The sequence below is a fragment of the Felis catus genome, chromosome F1 (assembly GCF_018350175.1).
Source record: "Felis catus isolate Fca126 chromosome F1, F.catus_Fca126_mat1.0, whole genome shotgun sequence".
In the NCBI taxonomy this organism is placed as follows: domain Eukaryota; kingdom Metazoa; phylum Chordata; class Mammalia; order Carnivora; family Felidae; genus Felis; species Felis catus.
Genome location: NC_058384.1, coordinates 33,486,424 through 33,505,649, shown reverse-complemented (window position 1 = coordinate 33,505,649; position 19,226 = coordinate 33,486,424). Strand labels below are relative to the sequence as shown.

At 45.9% G+C, this 19,226-nt stretch overlaps 1 long non-coding RNA gene across 1 annotated transcript in view; it reads right to left on the bottom strand.

The window, feature by feature from the left end:
* Positions 1 to 3,399: 3,399 nt before the first annotated feature.
* Positions 3,400 to 19,226, bottom strand: part of LOC109495663 — a 31,538-nt gene continuing 15,711 nt past the window's right edge. The window contains exons 3-4 of the long non-coding RNA XR_006591822.1: positions 10,692 to 10,846; positions 3,400 to 3,675 (exon numbers count right to left, since the gene is read on the bottom strand). This is a non-coding gene — a long non-coding RNA (uncharacterized LOC109495663). The remainder of the gene's footprint in view (positions 3,676 to 10,691; positions 10,847 to 19,226) is intronic.

Sequence of the window (19,226 nt, the reverse complement as noted above, 5' to 3'; positions counted from 1 at the left end):
GTGATTCATGGTTGCTGGCCAAGTGTCCACAGATCCTTGGAGAAAAAGGCACCATCAAAGTACAACATATGAAGCTAATTAGTACAGAGGCCGTTCCTTGAAGATGGCATTTCATCAGAAGGTCACTTTAGAGGCTCCCCGAACAGTAGGTGACTCTGTAAAGCCAGCTTTTCCTGCGGTGCAGAAATCGTAACCACAGTTTGGCCACGCATCCCTTTCTCAGAACAGAGACCTGAACACAACAAGAAATTGCTTTCAGCTCACAGGGAGTTGGGCTGTGGACTGACCACTCGCCTTCGGCTTGCTCCGTTGAAGATGAAACCAAGCTCTCACTGGAGCCAGCTACTCGGGGGCAAGGAAGGTGATGCGGAAGGAATCAATGCAGACTTTCAGCGGTGATGGGGACAGGGAGGCAAACAATGTTTGTTGAATGTCTACAGTGCCAGACCATTCTGCATGTGTGCTAGCCTTCAATACTCGACACACGCTATGGGGTAAGGATAATGGTACCTTTCCGGCAGATGAGGAGGAAAACAGATGTACTCCAGGTCACCCGGGGCAGTAGGTGGCAGGGTCCCACCCAGCACACAAGTATGTCTGACCAAAAGCCCATGCTTGTGCATTCGCAATTCTAAGTCAAGCCAGTCCCTGAAATGAGGCTGAGAGAGTGGAGTCAGACCTTCGAGCGAAATCTACGTCTGGCCACACTTCTCCACAGGCAAGGAAGGACTGGCTACTTGGGATATGGGGCCACTACAGAGTGAAAATGCAAGAGCCCTTGTTCAAAGATTCTTAAAAAAAATTTTTTTAATTCTTTTAATGTTTATTCATTTTTGAGAGAGACAGACAGACAGAGCACCTGCAGGGGAGGGGCAGAGAGAGAGGGAGACACAGAATCTGAAGCAGGCTCCGGGCTCTGGGCTGTCCTCACAGAACCTGATGTGGGGCTTGAACCCATGAACCGTGAGATCATGACCTGAGCCGAAGTCGGATGTTTAACTGACTGAGCCACCCAGGCGCCCCGATGTTTATTAAGAATTTTAAGACAGCAATAACAGAGGATTAGCCAAAGACAGGAGACTTCTGAGCGCTGGGGCCTCGTTTAGCTGAACAGGTTGGATGCCCATGAAGTTGGTCCTGCTGCACCGCATGCAAGGAAGACCAAAGGAAAGAGTCTTGGAGCTGGGGACAAACTTGGAAAGAGAGTCCAGTGACAGAAAAAATGGACCATGTGGTCCTCGGGAGCCTTACATCTCATCTCATCATGGGCCAGTTCATCACACACACACACACACACACACACACGGAAGCCCATGCACACTGCCAGGGGGAAACTCACAGATCAAGACTGATAAAAATTACATGGCAAGGCCCTGGGGGCAATTGTAATCCTTTTTCTAATCTCAGGAAGATTCGAAATAGCATCCTGGTGACACAGCGAATGCGAGAACATCACCCCTATTGCAGCTGTCACTTGTATCTGCAATCGGGTGAATTATAGAGATTAGCCACATCCAAGAATTACTGCACTTTTTGCATGGTTCTGTGCATGGCCCTCTTAAGGTGGAATTCTCAGGTTCGCAGTCAGAGTCTGGAGGAAGCTTAGGAAGTTCTGTGCTGCCACCCAGTGTTCGGAGCGCAGGCCCAGGAGAAACTGCTGAAGGCCCTGCAACATGCTGGCTCCGTAAGGGGCTGGAGCCTTCCAGAAGCTACCGAGAAGAGCGCTGTAAATCTCTCCTCGGCCCCAGGCAAGCTTGGTTTTGCGGTCACATTCCAGATCCCATCAAAGGTGTGAAAATGTACCCACATCCCACACGAAATAAATTGGCATGTGACCGTCGAAGACTTGAGTTGGTTTGGAGTTGGTCGACGTGCTACGTTTTGCAGAAATTGATTTATTTTGATTTCGCAATTTTGTTTTGTGTGGGGCTCTAGGGGAAAGAGGAGCTCTTAGCCATCATCCTAAGTCCGAAAGCCTCTGAAAAGCTCCTAGAGCCTAGGCTCAGCGCCTTCAGGGCCTGCTGCGTGGGAAGGCATGAAAACAGACGAATAGCACAGAGGAAGAGGAAACCCGAGGAATATTAGACCTGATTACCTCTGACAACCTGTGCACTCCAGGCATTAGTCCCCTTGTTATTTCCACGTCAGATAGCAGCCTCGGTCTGCTGAATTTATCTAGAAGAGTCATAGGCAAACCACAGCCAGGATCCGCTATACTCTAGTGCCAAGATTTCACTGTTAAAGTAACAAAAACCAAAAAACCCTTGATCAGGTGTGCTGTCCAGTACAACTCCCAAATACGGCCCCTGCCCTCCCACAACGATGGGTTTAGCTGCTGAAAGGCAGGCAGTCGACACCAAGCTTCAGGCTCTTGAATCCCTGAATCCCTCCTGAGGTATGGCAAGTGGCTTTTCTTTACACGAGACAGTGAATGGGAAAGCCCCCTGTGACAGAGACCCGACATGCAAATATCAGTCCCCTGCACCTCCCACCTGGACTCTGGTTAACAGGGTCAGCCAGCTCCCGGATATGAGAGCACGGGAGTGAGACCAGAGGAGGCAGAAATAACCAGCTTTGTATAAATGAGGGCAAAATGCACCAAGAACGGAAGTGCCAAACCCAGTCTGGAAGAGGTCGCAGTTCAGAGCCGAAACGGAGCTATTCTGGTCACCTTCTGGACTGAACTCCTCGATCTGCACGCTCGCGGATTTAGGGTTTCTATGGATTTAGCACGCAGTGGGGTTTATTCTGTGAAATAACCTTCTTCCTCTTTCTTTTTTACCCCCTTTTATTACCTATTCTTTAAGCTCTTAAATTGTATCTCCAACCACACTGGTCAAGACCCTATTTCCTCCATTAACTGTATGTGACTGCATTTTACTACAAGCTTGTATGAACCAGCGTATATGGAAGGATTACTGAATCACATGATTCAGGGCTGGCAGAACCATCATGAAGAGACTCTAGCTCCACTCAGATCTGGTACCTTCTTTATAGTATTCCCAGTAGGTGTTTTCTTAAGATTCTGCCTCAATGCTTACCGACTCAGCAAGGAATTTGTATCTTTCTGAAGCAGTCTGCTTCCTGTAAGTAAGGAAGAAGTATACCTGAAAAATCGTTCTTCCTTTTCTTCCCCCTTTAAGACTTAAACCGAGTGATTCAGTGATGCTGAGCCTGAGAGTTGGCATTTGATACTTCTCTGCTACAGGACACCAGTGGGAGCACTACATGGCCTCCGGGGTCCCTAGAGTGAACTGGCGACATTTTATGGAGAGACAACACACACAACCAACCCTACCCTTCCCCTCCAAAGGCCTCCAAGGATCCCAGACTTTGGTGAAAAAAGCTGGTCTATTCACTCGAGGGACGATCAAGCGTAGAAGACCTCTTTCTGTCACTTTTGTCATGGTCCCAGCCCGTTCCGAGAACCTGGAACTCTCCTCTGTAGAAGTCAGCCAACGGCATTCTTAAAACCAGAATCCTGCAGAGATAGGATCCACACACTGGGTATGAAACTACCACTCCAGTGCCACGGTGGTTACTTGTGGTTTGAAGTGTGGCTGGGTGGGTGTTTGTTCAAAGGCTGAAATCTCAGTCATGGGCTTCTGAAATCCAGAAGGAAAAACCATCCAAACATGAAGGAAAGATCACTGTCGACTTTAAATTCTACACCACCTGCAAAAAAAAAAAAAAAAAAGAGGGAAGAAAATCAGGTGAGTTGCCGCGTCATTCGGGAGATGTGCTTCAGAGGGTAGACAGTGGTGTTTGGAATTCATCCATTTATGCATCCACTTGGGAGCTGGTGATCGCAGCCGACAAGCCCCTCAGCATGGTGCTAATATGCCAGGGATGCTAATGCCAGGGGATGAGCCAAGCAAGCCCAGATCCCTGACTTGTCTGAGTCTAAAGGGAAGGTAAAGGATTAAACAATTAAAAAAAACTCTTGAAGCCAAGTTTAAGGAGAAAGGATTCTTATGGAGGATGTCTCAGGCTACCTGCATTTACACACTTTAGCCCACTTTATTGGCGATGGCCTGGGGAAGATTGTCCCTAAACCAAAAGCCCTCCCACACCCCATCCTACTACACTTCAGCCAGCAGGGTCTGATTGTGGGCAGGGCTTTTGCAGATTATGTGAATTTCCTATTACTGCTGTAACAAATTATCACACACTTAGCGGCTCCATACAACAAAAATTTATTTTCTTACAGTTCTGGAAGTCAGAAGTCCCACTGGGCTAAAGTCAGAGTGCCAGCAGCCCAGCATTCCTTCTAGAAGTTCTACGGGAGAATTTATGTCCTTGCTTTTTGTCATTTCTAGAAGCCTCCTGCATTCCCTTGGCCCATGACCTCTTCCTCCATATTCAAAATCAGCTACATAACATCTTCAAATCTTAACGATTCTGACCTTCCTGCCTCGCTCTTACAAAGACCATAGTAATTACATTGGGCCCACCCAGATAATCCAGAATAATCTTTCCATCTCAGGATCCTTAACTGTAGCAGCAAAGTCTCTTTTGCCATGGAACGTCACATATTCACTAGTTTGGGGAATCAGAACATGGACATTCTGAAGAAGGGTTCTTTATTTTGCCTACCACATGTATCGTTTCTCCTCTGTCTTTTAGCACAAATAATCCATGTTCCTTATAGAAAAACTAGCAAATACAGAACAGTTTAAAATAAGAAGATACAGAATGTAGCCAGTTTAAAAATATCTCCATTCGATTCCTCAAAGAAAAACAAAACTCTACCGAATACTCTCCAATGTGCTTTTTCACTTCACAGTATAATGTCATCACCCTCCCACATGGACAGTGCTCTAACGGTATCTATCAGCATTGTAATGACTGTACAACGTTCTATTATGATATCGTGTGATAATTTTTGAACATGTAGTTTGTCTCCAGTTTCCTGTACTTGCCAATGATGTTGTAGCGTTCTAGTTCACACGTATTTGTATGTTTTCCTGGTATTTTCTGAGGGTGGGTTTCCAGAAATGCAATTGCCCGCCCAATGGCTGTGGTTGCTTTTAAGGCTTGAAATACATATGGCCCAAGTGTGCAGGAAGTTAGTATCAATCCACAGACTTCTACTCCACAGGCTCAGAATCCTGGCCAGGATCAGACTGTAAATCCCTTACCAAATTGATAGACTGATTGAAGTCCCACAATTGTTTTAATGCATATTCCTTTGAGAGCCAGTAAGGTTGAATATTTTTCATATATTTTCTGCTTGACATTTTTTTGTTACTTGCCACCTTATGTCCTTTTTCTATACTAAAGGGCTTGTATTTTTCTTAATAAGTGTTGATAAAGCTGTATGTTAACCCTATGTCACTCTGCCACGGATAATTTTCTCAATTTAGTGCTTTTTCTTTTTTTAATTGAGTTTTTAATGCATAGAGCTTTTGCCTTCTTTTGGTAGTTAAATCGATCGGTCTTTCTCTCTCTCTCTCTTTTTTTTAAGCGCCCGCCTTTGGTTTGGTTTCATGCTTAGCGCCGTGGTTTTGCAGTGTCATGGGCCTCGCCTCTCCTAATATTATATAAATATTCTCTAGTGGGGTTATTAATCCATCTTGATTGCTTGCCTGAAATGTATGCTCGTGTCTTTTGCTGGAAGAATTCTGTGAAGGCAGCCACTTGAAACACAAGGATGCAACTCCTTGCAGGGTTGGCATCAGGCTTTAAATAACGGGCATGTTCTGTGGCTGCATCCAAACGCTTGGCGGCAACATCTCTAACTGGGGTTGTACTGGAGGTCCTAATTCGTTGCGATTTTTAAACTAAGTAAAGAGCCTTCTGGAGAGAGAACCTACCGCCTCTTTCTATTCAGTTAAGAAACATATGACTCATCTTTTGCTTTTCATGGTGGAGCAGTTTAATTTTTCTGGCTTACTTCCCCTGCTCCGTTGGATCACTGAGGCGAGGGCAGAGATTTTATGATTTGGGGTCCAAGCCCTGTGGAGTTCTCAACTCCGGCTGTACTGCTTTAGGCTACGGCCAAAGGGGATCAAGGAGTGAAGGGCTTAAGAGGATAGAACTTGAAGAGGCTACTGCAAAAGACCCATGGACGACTGCCCACTGCTCAGGGGAAGCCATCTCTTTGTTCTTGCCTCACCTGGAGGGGTAGCTATGGACTCATGCAGCCAGTGTCTCCTGCTGAGCCTGGGCTGATGCCAGATGGAAGCGGGACACCCAAGCTGGCATGGAGGGGATTCTCCTTAGCAGGCAGGTCTCCCTGTAATCTCGAGCTTGAAGACTTAGATGAAAGGACCTTCATTTTCCTGAAAATCACAATGAGTACCAGAACTTTCCGCCGAACAGCTTCCCCTCTCCCTAGGTCTGCAAAAGCACCTAGGAGTAGAGAACCCACCGAGGACAAAGCCCCACTGCTAAGGAGGTCCCTCATGAAGGTAGGAAAGTGGACCACACCTGCTTTCTAGTCCATTTACCCAGCAAGCAGTTGGAGGCCAACTTCCACGCCTTTGTTCACGCTGTTGCCCCTGCCTAGTATGCCTTCCCCTGCACCCACCTACTGAAATCATAATGGTCAAGGCCCAACTCAAAATCTGCCTCTAAGTTAAAGCCTTCCTCGATATCTCTCCAACCCTCCCTCCCTCCTTCCACTTCCTCCTCCTCCCCACCAACCCAGCAGTATCGCGGGACGCCTTTGGGGCTAAATGAATGTGGGTTCAAAATGACTCTCCTATCTAATCACTTCATACATTTAGAACCTTTGGAATGTTGACTTCACAGTTCTGAGCCTCAGTTTCTTCATCTGGAGGATGAAAAATGCCAACCTTCTTAAGGGGGTTGTTTTGCAGGTTAAATGAGATCACACATAAAATGAATAACAGCAGGTCTCTGGCCTCCAGGTGCTTCTATTAATTGATTAAAACCATGACACAAGATAACATCACTATCACAAAAGGGACACAGAATGCTTCAGCCGTACAGAGAAATAAAAAGAGGTTTTGTCATCCGGAATGATCTGGAAAAGTAAATGGAAGGGTGGGCATTAAGCCTCTTGAAGAAGGGGTAAAATCCACCAGGTAAAGCTGGCAACCAAGGATGAAGGAGGGAAGTCAGGCTGTGTCCAGAGAACCAAAACAGCAAGCTTCCGCAGAGATATTTTTTTGAAAATAGAGTTAGTGACAACCCTGGAGTCAAAATAAAATGAAAATAAGAGGGTTTTTTTCCTTAGTTTTAAACTTTCAGAAATCAAGCTTTTCCGAGCATGGACTGACAGCATTAGAATTGTCTTCAGAAAGGTCAACTTGGTGATTGCGTACGGCACAGTTTAGAAGATATCCATTGGCCAGGTAAGAGGACAGTGCAATCACCCATATCGAAAACAGCAGCCTTAATTCCGGAGCCAGTGAAATTGACCTGGATTGTGACCTGATTAGATGGGGGACAGGAGATGGACATGACAAAGAGGACTTGCTCTTGGTGAGGTGGAGTAGGGTGGAGCCTTTAAGGGAAAGAGAGACACTTAGAGAACCACGTTGGACATGCTGCGATGGAGACGCCAGGAAGAAGAGCCATCCCATAGGAACTAGAAGCAAGAGAATGGACGTTAAGAAAGAAACTGGCATCCAAGATAAAGCTCAGGGGTCTAGCCATATGAATGAGATCATGAAAATTGTGTGGACGGATGAGACGCCCAAAGACCCAGGGTGGGAAGAAAGGAGGACTGAGGACAGAAGCGTACGTAATGCTGACATTTAGGGAGTAGAAACGTGAAACAAGATCAGAATAAAACAACGTCATGTCTAAACGTGATTATTTTCCCTTCATCTGCAATGTTCTCTAATGTTCCCTTCAGTTAAAATACCATCATCTTTCAAGGTTTAACAAAATTCTTTTTTTTTTTTTCAACGTTTATTTATTTTTGGGACAGAGAGAGACAGAGCATGAACGGGGGAGGGGCAGAGAGAGAGACACAGAATCGGAAACAGGCTCCAGGCTCTGAGCCATCAAGCCCAGAGCCCGATGCAGGGCTCGAACTCACGGACCGCGAGATCGTGACCTGGCTGAAGTCGGATGCTTAACCGACTGCGCCACCCAGGCGCCCCAACAAAATTCTTACAAAACAATGACTAGTAGCTTGAATTTACTGAGCATGGGCCGAATGCCAGTCACTATATTAAACAATTTGTATGTATTATCTCTCTCCCATAACCGTACGATGCAGGTACATCAATTATGCCCATTTCACAGATGAGGAATTCAGATTCAGTAAGGCTTACCGATTTGCCAAGGTTTACCAGGTAATAAACAAACCCAGGGCGTCTGGCTCCAAAAATCAAACTTCACCTTCTCGGTTGTACTGTCGTTAACTAGTCTCTGGTATATTGGGAGGAAAAGCCACACGTCTTAATTTTTGAAGCTCTACGGTGCTTCTGGGAGCACCCCATTTGAGAACCCTGCCGTATTCTGCAATGGGTGATAGCAAATCTGGCCTCCTTGTTGACAACGTGTGACTAACTGCTCTACCTCTTGGGTCTCAGTACCTCCGTTGCAGGGCGGGTGTAAAGGTTAAATTGGTGAAGCATGAGTAAAGTGTCTGTGCGCTGTTACCATTACGGTTACTACTGCTGCTGTTGTCGGTACTCCCCCTGAGCTCCAGTCTCTTCCTGAACCTATTCCCAATTTCCCTCTGTAAGTCCAAGGTCACTGGCACCACTCAGCTGTGGTGGTCTTTGTTTGAGGTGGTGGCCATCCCAGGAAAGCAGCATTTCACAGGGGACTCGCTGGCGATGGAATGCCCCAGGGGTCTGAACACTTGGGGTGAGAGGCCTGAGGGCCGTGCAGCAGATCCAGGAGAGGGGTCTGAGCCCCTATTCCCTTCCTGCTAACAATGCCAATGCCTCGCGTGCCCTTGGGGGGAGGGGAGCCGAGAGCTGGGCAGCGCGCTTGCAATTCAGCTTAAAGAGACAGTGCGGCTCAAGCAGAAGGTTCCCCCACATCAGCCAGCTCCTCCCCTTCCCCATCCAGAGCTGATGCGTCTGCTGTGGTCCCATTTGTGGCCTATTCCCAAGCAAGAGTCTACCCTAAAGCACACCCTCTACCCAGCCTTTCCCTTGGATTTTACCACCAGCTGCTCCTGCCAAGGCTCGCTCCCGCGCTCGGCTTCCAGGAGGGGAAAGCATATGGACCGCGATTTGTTGCCAAAACTGATCAGAGAACAAAACTCCGTTCTCATACAAATTGCACAGTACCTGTTTCCTTCTCCTTGCCGACAATAAAAATGAAGCTCCTGCTCAGGGAGCTATCTTTCTTGAAGGAAGTATTTTTCATTCAGATCTAACTCCTCACTCAGTCATTTCTCACCTGCTCAAACACCCTGATCACCGGGGAAAAGGACTATAAATAACTAAAATGATAATTTTCTTAAGAACTGTGCTTTATACACAATAATATCCGGACCTTTCCACTGAAATCCGCTGATAATTTTAGAACTTTCCTTGCAGAGGTGGAAAAGGATCCACAGTATTTTTTAAATTTTAATTACTCACTGAATGAAATCTGAAAGTATTTAATTATTAGATTTATGCCTCAAGATAAGTTCAATGGTAATTACAGGATGTCTTTTTTTTTTTCATTCTAATTCCAAATAATTAAATCCCAAACACACTGAATCACTATGATTATAATTACAATAAAGGTGTCTCATATTTGAAACCAAAGTTTGGCTTTTTGTGTAACCTTTTTGCACCTCGCCGAAAGGGGGATGCTTTGGAAAGAAATCTGTCTCAGTCTCTCTAATGCTGCTTTAAAACAAAATAGAAAAACAGAATTGTCTGCAGGAGTGGTTTTCCACTGCCATACCAGCAGGGAGAAGGCAGGCCCCAAGCTTCCAGCTTGCTTGAGCGAAGTAGGTACAGCGAGATCATCGGGCAGTCGAGGAAGAGTGTCTGAAAAATACTCCATCTCCCGGACTTCCATCTTGTCGATCGGTTTCGGGGTCACTTTTCTGAGCTCCCCTTCAATTGAAGGTGAATGAATGAAGATGTGTGGGTTTGGGTAGGCACTCTTACAGGGAGGCACACACGGACTAGAAAATCTAAAGCAAGATCCGTAGAATAAGATCTAAGGAGGGCTTGGAAGGCATTTCACACTTGGACCAGGCAATGCTAATTAATTGAGCACGAACGTGCCTATCTTTTCCCTGTGTTGATGAAGCTGTTGAAAAACACTTGTTAGGATGGTTCAAGCAGCACAGGAACTGAGCTTAGCGTCCTGCACACATCTCCACGTTGTGCTTTGGGATTTGGGAAGTGGGAAGGTGGTGGTTTGTGGTTTCAAGGAGGAGTTGCCGGGTGGGGGTCCAGGAAGGAGAGGAGACGCGCGTCTTTAACAAGTAAATAAACCAAGCCCAGATGTCCTCCCCTGGCTGGTAGGCAGCAAGGGGAGCACTTGCTCGTTGGAAAGCATTTAGAGGCCAGGGGGGTGAGGGCCTGCAAGGAGAGAAGCAAAAAGCCTATAAAGAGAAGGCCAAAGAGCAATCATAATACTTAGACAAGTGTCACATTAAAACCTCCAGCTGCCGGCGGCTGGAGGGAAAGAGAGTTCCAGACAATAGCTGAGGAAACAAGTTGAATCTTGTATTCATTCCTGCGGTTAAAACAAGTCTGTACGACCACAAGGAAAATTCCATTCTCCTCCAACCTTAACTCCCTGCTTACCTGAGCTGTAGACACTTTTGTTGAAAGGCCCCTTGGAGTCAGAAGGTGCAACGCTCGCGAAGGCCCAGCGTCTCTTCTGCCCAGGATTTTCTCTCCTCTTGCGCCCTCACATCTTGCATATCACCTCCTCTCCTCTGAGGGTCCCGGTCACCACCCTGACTAGGGCAAGAGGACTGAAGCAGGGTTCAGGAAAGAATGAATTCCCCTGCCACCCTCCCTGTCCCCACCACAGGCTATATTCATTTTCTAAGCCTTGAGAACCATGGATGGCCCATGAAATTATTCACTAATCGAATAAATGTTTGTTGAATGCCTGCTCGGTTTCAGGCTCCAGACGAGGCCTTTAGGGAGGATAACCAAGGTCCTCCCTTGGCACAAGAAACATGAGCATCCTGCGCCTCTAACTGTTTGACAAACCAAGTGAAGCTTGGACCTTGCAAACATTGAACATCACCTTTTCCCTTCCTTCTTTGGGGTTTTTGTCGGTCCAGCCGGCAAGTGACCTGTCTGCTGGAGTCATTCCAGCCAAGTATCCCTCTCCCTCCCCAATAATTCCATCATCTCCTTTTTATCCCTCTGAGACAAGCCTAGGTCACCTTGCTCTGGTAACTCTCCTATTGGAAGAAGGATATTATCAATAATTGTCCTAGGTCCAGAGGCAGGTAGAAGGCAATTCTTGATTCAGGGAGGTCTGTTTAGCATACCCAGGGGAGGGAGAATCCACTTCAGAGAAACATGGATGGTGGGATCCAACATGTCTCCCAAGTGAGAAAATACAGGAAATAATCGAATACTATAGGAAGGAGGCAAGGTTAGCAGACTGTGGTACTTAACGGAGATTATAGCTCATTTACAGTCAAACTGGAAGATCTGTGGCTTGCCATGGCTTCTGTTGCTCGTCTTTACAAAGCGTTCAGTAAACTTCAATATGTGTTTAGTAATATATAAAGAGAGCTGTGGGTACTGGTCAGTGCCCTCAGGGAGCTTGTTGTAGTGGTAAGATTACAATTTTAATAACCAGTTCTCCAGAGGGGGGGGAGAAAGCCCTATTTTCTAGCTTTTGCCAATGTCTATGGTATAAATACTCCCACAGTGGTTGATTTTAAGGTACCAGCATGAGGAGTCCGGAGGAAATGCCTACAATCAGCTCGTGCTGGTTACTATGAACCAACTCCAGAACACCAAAGGCGTATACCCTAATCCTCTCATACAGAGAAACACAGGGCACGTTGGCAAAATCTTCTGATCAGTTGGCTGATTGGCATCGGATAGAAAATCTTTAGCCAAGACCCAGAGGGGAGCATGACTTAGGGAGAGCAGGAAAAAATGGCCACATCTCTAAACTGGAGACTGAGAACAGTATCTCTGTTTCCCCTTCTGGTCCCCCAGAAGCACGGAGCACCGCGGGCTGTTAGAGCAGGCAAAGACCGTGCGGATAATCAAGACCAATCCCCTCATCCAGGCCCTTCCAGAAGGGGACCTGGATCGTGTAGGCATGGGGTGATTTAGACAGGCTCTGCTTCAGACACACTTTCGTGGACAGTTTAGGACTGGGGTATCGAGCAGGAACCTAATAAACTAGGTTATTAAAGAAGAAAAACACTCAGAATCCTCTGGGGCCCTCTGAGAACCCATAGAGGACAAGTAACAGGCTCTACAGCTCATGGAAAGTGGATGGAGGTGCCACCAGCCTGAAACCACAGACTCTGACTCTGTCTGAATTTGTTATTCGGTGACTTGCCCCGGACAACCCTCTCTGGCACCACAAAAACAAACCCCACACGTCCGTCAGGCTCTGGCCGCCTTAGCTTTTGAATCATTGGTGAGGAATAAGCTCTGTCTAGGAAGGAAAAAAAAAAAATACATTCCCATGTGCAGAACCCCAGCAAGAATTTTCTAGGCTGCATCTCTTGGGCAAATGTAATGGGACGGCAAAGTCTTTGGTGCTGAGGGAGCTCCAGCTCCTTCCTGCCTGTAATTCATGATCCCTGAGACAATTATGAGCGATGAAAAGGCGTAAGTCAAAGGAACATCGAGTAGAGCGAGATTTAGGAAAATAACACATTACATTTAAATATCCATATATATTTAATCTGTGTTTAATAATGCAAAGAATACATTAGTCAAGGCTTAGGCAGATTCCACGTTGACATTAGCTACAGAACAGCCTGGGCCTCTGAAGTTTCCCAGCCTTGGCGCCACGGGAATGAAAACTTCTGGAGGAATGGAGCGTGTCATTGCAAACCTGGGGCACTGCCGAAATGCAAATGTTGGGATTGCGGAGGTCACCACAAAGTCGGGCTTGCTGCAAAGACTAGAACGTAGGGTGAGCTAAAGAAAGCCAAGCTCCAGTCCCTAGGCAGACTGACTTCATCTGCCACCCTCTGCAAGGCAGGGCAGGGAGCAGAAGGTAATATCGTGGAGGGACAGAGGGACCAGGATTGCTATTCCCGTTGTTATCTTAGCTCAGCTCTCTTCTCCTGTCCTCGGGCTTTAATTCTAGACTACCAGTTGGGGAATGGCTGCCTGGGCCCCAGGGGAAAGTCAGAACATGTCTCCAGGGGGCAATTCCCCAGACTCCGAGGCTCTTCCTGCCATCTGGAGGGTGAGTGTACTCAAGGATGAAGGAGGAGTCACAAGCATGCCCAGCCTTTAGTGTAATCAGGCTTCTCCAAAAGCTGGAAAGGGAACCAGTGGGGACACAATGCAGTATACGCCAAGTGGCATCTAGGACCTGGAGAGAAGTAAGAGTCTGGACAACCAAGAAGTAGAAGAAATCCCCCTGCTTTGATTCACTGTCACGCAATGTAACCATCAGGAAGCCCCAAGTGCTTTGAGCTTCTTGCACTATGGGCAGCTCATTCCCTAGACTCTAGAATCTCTCTCTAGGCTCTAATGAACTCACAGTCCCAATAAGGCAGTTGCAAGAACAAAGTTGCAACGAGAAAGTATCTCAAAGACTATCCAACCCCACCTCCTAAATTTTACGGAGAAGAAGACTGAAGCCCACAGAGTCAATGCAAATCATCCAAGGTTGGCCAATGGTCACAGCTCTCTCACTCCAAGGATCTGTCCACATACAACACTGCCCCTCCTATTAAGCACTACATTCAGTTTTGACGGTCTGTAGGAAAGGAAGGCAAACCTGCATTAAATACCAGGCATGGTGCTAAAAGCTTGAATATATATTATCTCCAAAAGAGTAAACACTAGTCTAGCTCAATAAAAGTTTACCATCCTATAGAAAACTTGGCTGTAACTCTGGCTCTGTTATTTTTCAACTGTATGATGTTGGATGCGTCATGGCACTTCTCCAGGTGTCATTCTGCCGCTGGCACCTAGTGTGACCATCTCCCTGGCTTGTAGAACCTCCATATGTCATCCACTGAATCACAGAATCAGTGCTAGTCCAGTCCAAAGCACAAAAGAAGAGACGGGGCAAAAGAAACTTAGACGGGGAAGTGAATGAATGTGCCTCTCACAAATTCACAAATGCCCGAGGGAAGCAGAACGGTGATCAGGTTCAGATATGACCCAACCTATATTCTTGAGTGAGCGCTAAAACACCCCAGTTTCCCCACCTGCGCTTGGAAAATGCTTGTCCCAACTCCATTCCCTGTGAGAGCCATTCCCTGAGGAGACACCGTCCAAGTTATTCCCGGAAAAAGATGGTGGGGGATGCAAGGACCACCTCCCTGGTTTGTTTCAACCTTCCTTGCAAGAACCGAGTCCCTAAGGATTCAAATTATCTGGAATTTCCTCATCCCACCCAGGACTCCTCCCTTGGAGGGAAAGCCAAATTACCTTTTAGTGTCTTTTCAGGTTAAGCCTAACGTGGAGAAGCATGCTCATTCTAGCAGTTGGCACTTGGAAAAAACATGAGCTGTGACTCACCAGTCATTTTGAGCCAAGTATTTTGAATTTGCTCAGGACAGGAAAACGGCCAGGGGGGTGGGCAGGGGAGGAGAGGGGAGGACCCACATAGTTGATGGCTAACAACTAACCAACTCTGTTCCAAAAAGGCAAGTAGAGGGGAGACTCCCAGAACATATGCTTCTGTTCTTGTTGTTTCGCTGCCAGGAGCCTCCTAAATCATTGTGAAATGGCTGCTTTCTGCCTGCCTCGATCATGTATTATGGGGCATTAATAAATAATGGGAGGTTGTAGGACCAAAAGGCGGGAAAACCCAAAGGGAAGGTGATGGAGAGGCATAATTTAACAAGTAAATGAAAGAAGCTATTAAATCATAGTTAAATTATGCTGGCACTGGAAAAAAAAGGGGGGGGATTTCTCACTGCAAAATGCTTTCAATAAAATATGAAATTTCTCTCCTGGTTGACAGAGGCATCTTCCAATCATAAGGATAGAAGTCTGTGACCTGTGGCTCCCATTAGATACCGAGCTCAGGCAAGGGCCCTGAGGAGGGAGAGTTTCAAGGTGTTTCTCAGTCCATATTTTTCCTAGGATGGTTCCACATTCACCATTTGAATACCCATCTATGATCTGCCTCTTGCTGGTGGCCCCGGTAGCCAGTTCATTAATTTTATGCCCACCTTTCCATTGACTCCTTTTGGCATACTTTGGGGTTCCCACCCTGGAGGAGGGGCAATACCAAAGTTGTGACTTAAAAATAACTTACGTCATGTACAGTTTTATGCTTTCTCAGGTACCATTGTATTTATTAACTATTTGACATTTATGATCACACTGTCAGGTAGGAGATCAACTCTTTGGGTGGGAAAGCCATGTCTGATTCCTATTGGTATGCCCAGAACCCAGAAAAGTGCACATTTAAAAAACACTGAATTGGATGGATGGATGGATGAATGGATGGATGGATGGATGCATTCATGCACGCCCGGGGAGGTGAATGAATGAATGAACTCCCATCTTGGAACTGAGAGGCTCAGAGAGGTTAAGTGACTTGTCCAAGACTGAACTAGATAGTGTGGCAGTTAAAACTACCAGAAAGGCTTTCACAATCTCAACCTGTGCTTTTCAACACAACATGTTGTCTCTCTTCAAGGTCACACAGTAAACTAGATCAAAGCCAGTATATGGGACCCCTGTAAGTTCACACAAGCAAAAAAGCAGACACGTTTTTTTTCTCTGTTGGCATTGTGTTTTCAACTGTGGCAAAGACTGTTGTTGAGCATCTGAAGGACTTTGAGGGTCTCTGTATCTAAAGGAAGTTTCTGGAATCCTCTGGCAGAAGATCCACACAGAAGCCAGGCGTTCACAGTAGGTCTGTCCCTTTCCTTGTTTCCAGGGACGTGTGCTGTGGTCTTGGCAGGAAAAACTGCTGCCATTCAATTTCTCAAACATGCTTGGGCCCCAAGCCCCACTGGGAGAAGCCTGTGTATGGACATGCCAGGGGAATAAAGTCACAGCAGAGTAGATTTGTTTGGACAGGCAGGCTTAGTGGTCTGACAGGATGTGCAAGATACCCACACTACTCTGCATTTTAAGAAGGCGCTACCTGGCAAACATATCAAAAAGCTAGGGGATAAATCGCTCCAGGCTCCCTGAATGCTCAGGAGTACAGAGGTTTTTTTTCAAACGTCTCTCAGGACAGTGAGGCACCTCTGAACCTCTTTACAGACAGTGGCAGCTCAACCAGACTAGGCGTGCTTAGAAGAATCAGCAGACCGGGAGAGAAGATCAGAAGTTCACTTTAGCGGCCCGCATTCGCTAGCAGGAAGAGATTCCGCGGTAGGCTTTGGAATGAGCGAGTACCAGGATCCACCAGTTAACAATTTGCTCCCCGTGCAGTGTTCCGCAAGTTCTCGAACCTCTTGGCGCCTCAGTTTCCTCCTCCTTTAAATGGGAATATTTGAACCCGCCGGGCCAATTATATTGGATTCGGCTACAAGTGACACCCTGAAACCCCAAGTGCCTTACACAAGATGCAAACGAGAAAAAAAGTGATTCAGATGCAAGCAATTTGCCACTGGTACGATGGTTCCACAACCCATCCGGAATCCAGGCTCCTTTCCTCAGGTTGCCCTACCTTTCTGTAACACATACTTAACACCACACACTTCAAGATGGCTTTGCAAGGTCCAGGGACTTTGTTCAAAGTCCAGCCGTTAGGCAGAAGGGGAATGCACTATGCCTCATTTAAGCCTCTTAGGGGATGCCTGGGTGGCTCAGTCGGCTGAGCATCCCAATTCTGGATTTTGGCTCAGGTCACGACCTCATGGTTCATGAGTTCAAACCCCATGTTGTTCAAACCCCACAGACAGTGTGGAGCCTGCTTGGGATTCTTTCTCTCCCTCTCTCTCTCTCTGCCCCTCCCCTGCTCGCTCTCTCTCTCTCTCTCTCTCAAAGTAAGTAAACTTTAAAAAAAAAAAAAAAGGATATTTCTTGAAAGTTCTACATAACCCTCCCTCTCCTAGTCCGTTGGCCAGAACTTAGTCATCTGGCCATATCTCCATGCAAAGCGGGGCTGGAAGATCTCATTTTTATTCCTAGTGTCCACGTACCCAGATGAAACTCAGAGGTTCCGCTGCTTATTAAAATTGGGGGGATGAGTATTGGGGGATTGTCAATATAGCCTCTCATGTCTCATTTGCAGGATAAATGCGAATGACTGCTATGGTTAAGGTCGACATACCTCTACCCAGGAACAGATTTCTGTGGAAATCTTGGCAATGCCTGACTTACTTGACTTCATCCTGGAGACACCATGTAATCCCATCTGTTTCCTCGCTGAGATCAAAGTGAAGGTCCCAATAAAGTCAAATAGTGAATTTGGAGAGAATTTGCAGGGAGAAATGAAGATGAGTAAAGTGCTGTTAACTAGGACCCATACAGGTAAGATCATAGAAATGGTGAAGTTTTCAACTAGAAGACAGGTGACTTCCAAGCTGCCATGTCTGTTTTCTCAGTCATGGAGGCCAAAGTGCTTCCCTCCACCGACTGCAAGAGCAAAGAAAAAGATAGGAAACAAAGTGAAAGTGGGGTGATAGCTGGGGTTCTCGTGTATATAGTTTTTCAAGCAGGGAAACAGATGGGGGAGGTAGAGAGGGTATTGTCAATTTAAAGATCTGTCTTATTGGCACTTTGTGGATAGCCTGTAAGTATTTCCGGGGTGGAAGAAGAAATGGTGATCTTGCTGGATGACTATGGACATGAAGACTGTAACAGTCAGGGTTCTCCAGAGAAACACAGCCAATAGGAGATATATATATATATATATATATATATATATATATACACACACATATATATAATGTGTGTATATATAATGTATATATACATATATTCATATATATATATATATGAAACACAGAGAGAGAGAGACAGAGATGCATTTATGGTAAGGAATTGGCTCATCAACTTGTGGAGGCTCCCAAGTACAAATTCCACAGGGTAGGTCTGCGGCTGGAGATCCAGGGAAGAGCTGTGTTGTACTTTGAGTCCAAAGGCCATCTGCCACTGCTTGGAGAATTCTCTGTTCCTCAGGAGAAGTCAGCCTTTTTCTTAAGATATTCAACTGATGAGATAAGGCCCACAAATACTCCACATTATGGAGTATGATCTGCTTTACTCAAAGTCTACTGACTAATGTTGCTCTCCTCAGTGCGCTTGGGTGGCTCAGTCTGTTAAGCACCCGACTTCAACTCGGGTCATGATATCACAATTCATGAGTTTGAGCCCCATGTTAGGCTCTCTGCCGTCAGTGCAGAGCCCGCTTCAGATTCTCTCTCTCTCTCTCTCTCTCTCTCTCTCTCTCTCTCTCTCTCTCTCAAAAATAAATAACATTTTTAAAAAGAAGAAGAAATGCTGATCTCTTCTAGAAAATACCTTCATGGCAACATCCAGATATGTCTGAGCAAATATCTGTGTACCATGGTTTAGCCAAATTGACGTATAAAATTTACCATCACGAAGACCTTCAGAGTCTTGCCCAACAATAGAATGATATTCATGGAGAGACCTCTTTTTGCCATTAGGTTTTCTTTGCTTAAAAAGTCTCTATTGGACAGATTGCTCAAACAAATACTTGGAAATATTTTGAACACTAAAAGAAATGCATTATTGAAGGACTTAGGCTCAAGGAACAGGTAATGAATTTTCATTTCAGAGTCAAAAAATATTTTTTTAAAAGCAAGAAGAGGGCACGTTGGGCCTTCATACTGGATAGCATGGAACAGATGGAAATGAGAAGAAAATGATTCAAACCACAGGAAATGGCTGATGGAGAAGGCTGACAGATAAAAAAAAAAAAAAAACCTGCTATTGACTAAAGCGGTAGATGTATATTTCATAGGAATTAGTTGCGTTTTTGTCCTCATTGCTCCCAATAGAACCAAGGTAATAGGGGGAAGAGTGAGTGAATGAATATGTTAAGCGTGTGTGTATGTGTTTATATGTGAGACATAAATAGAATGGAAAGGAATAGGGAGGAGAAGGGCAAGAATATAAATATTTAAGAAAGCTTTATTTTATTGAAGTAAAGAATAACCTCTGGAACCGTCCACCTTGACTTCCCATGATGAGCAAAGGAGAGGAGAAGCTATGGGTGATTTT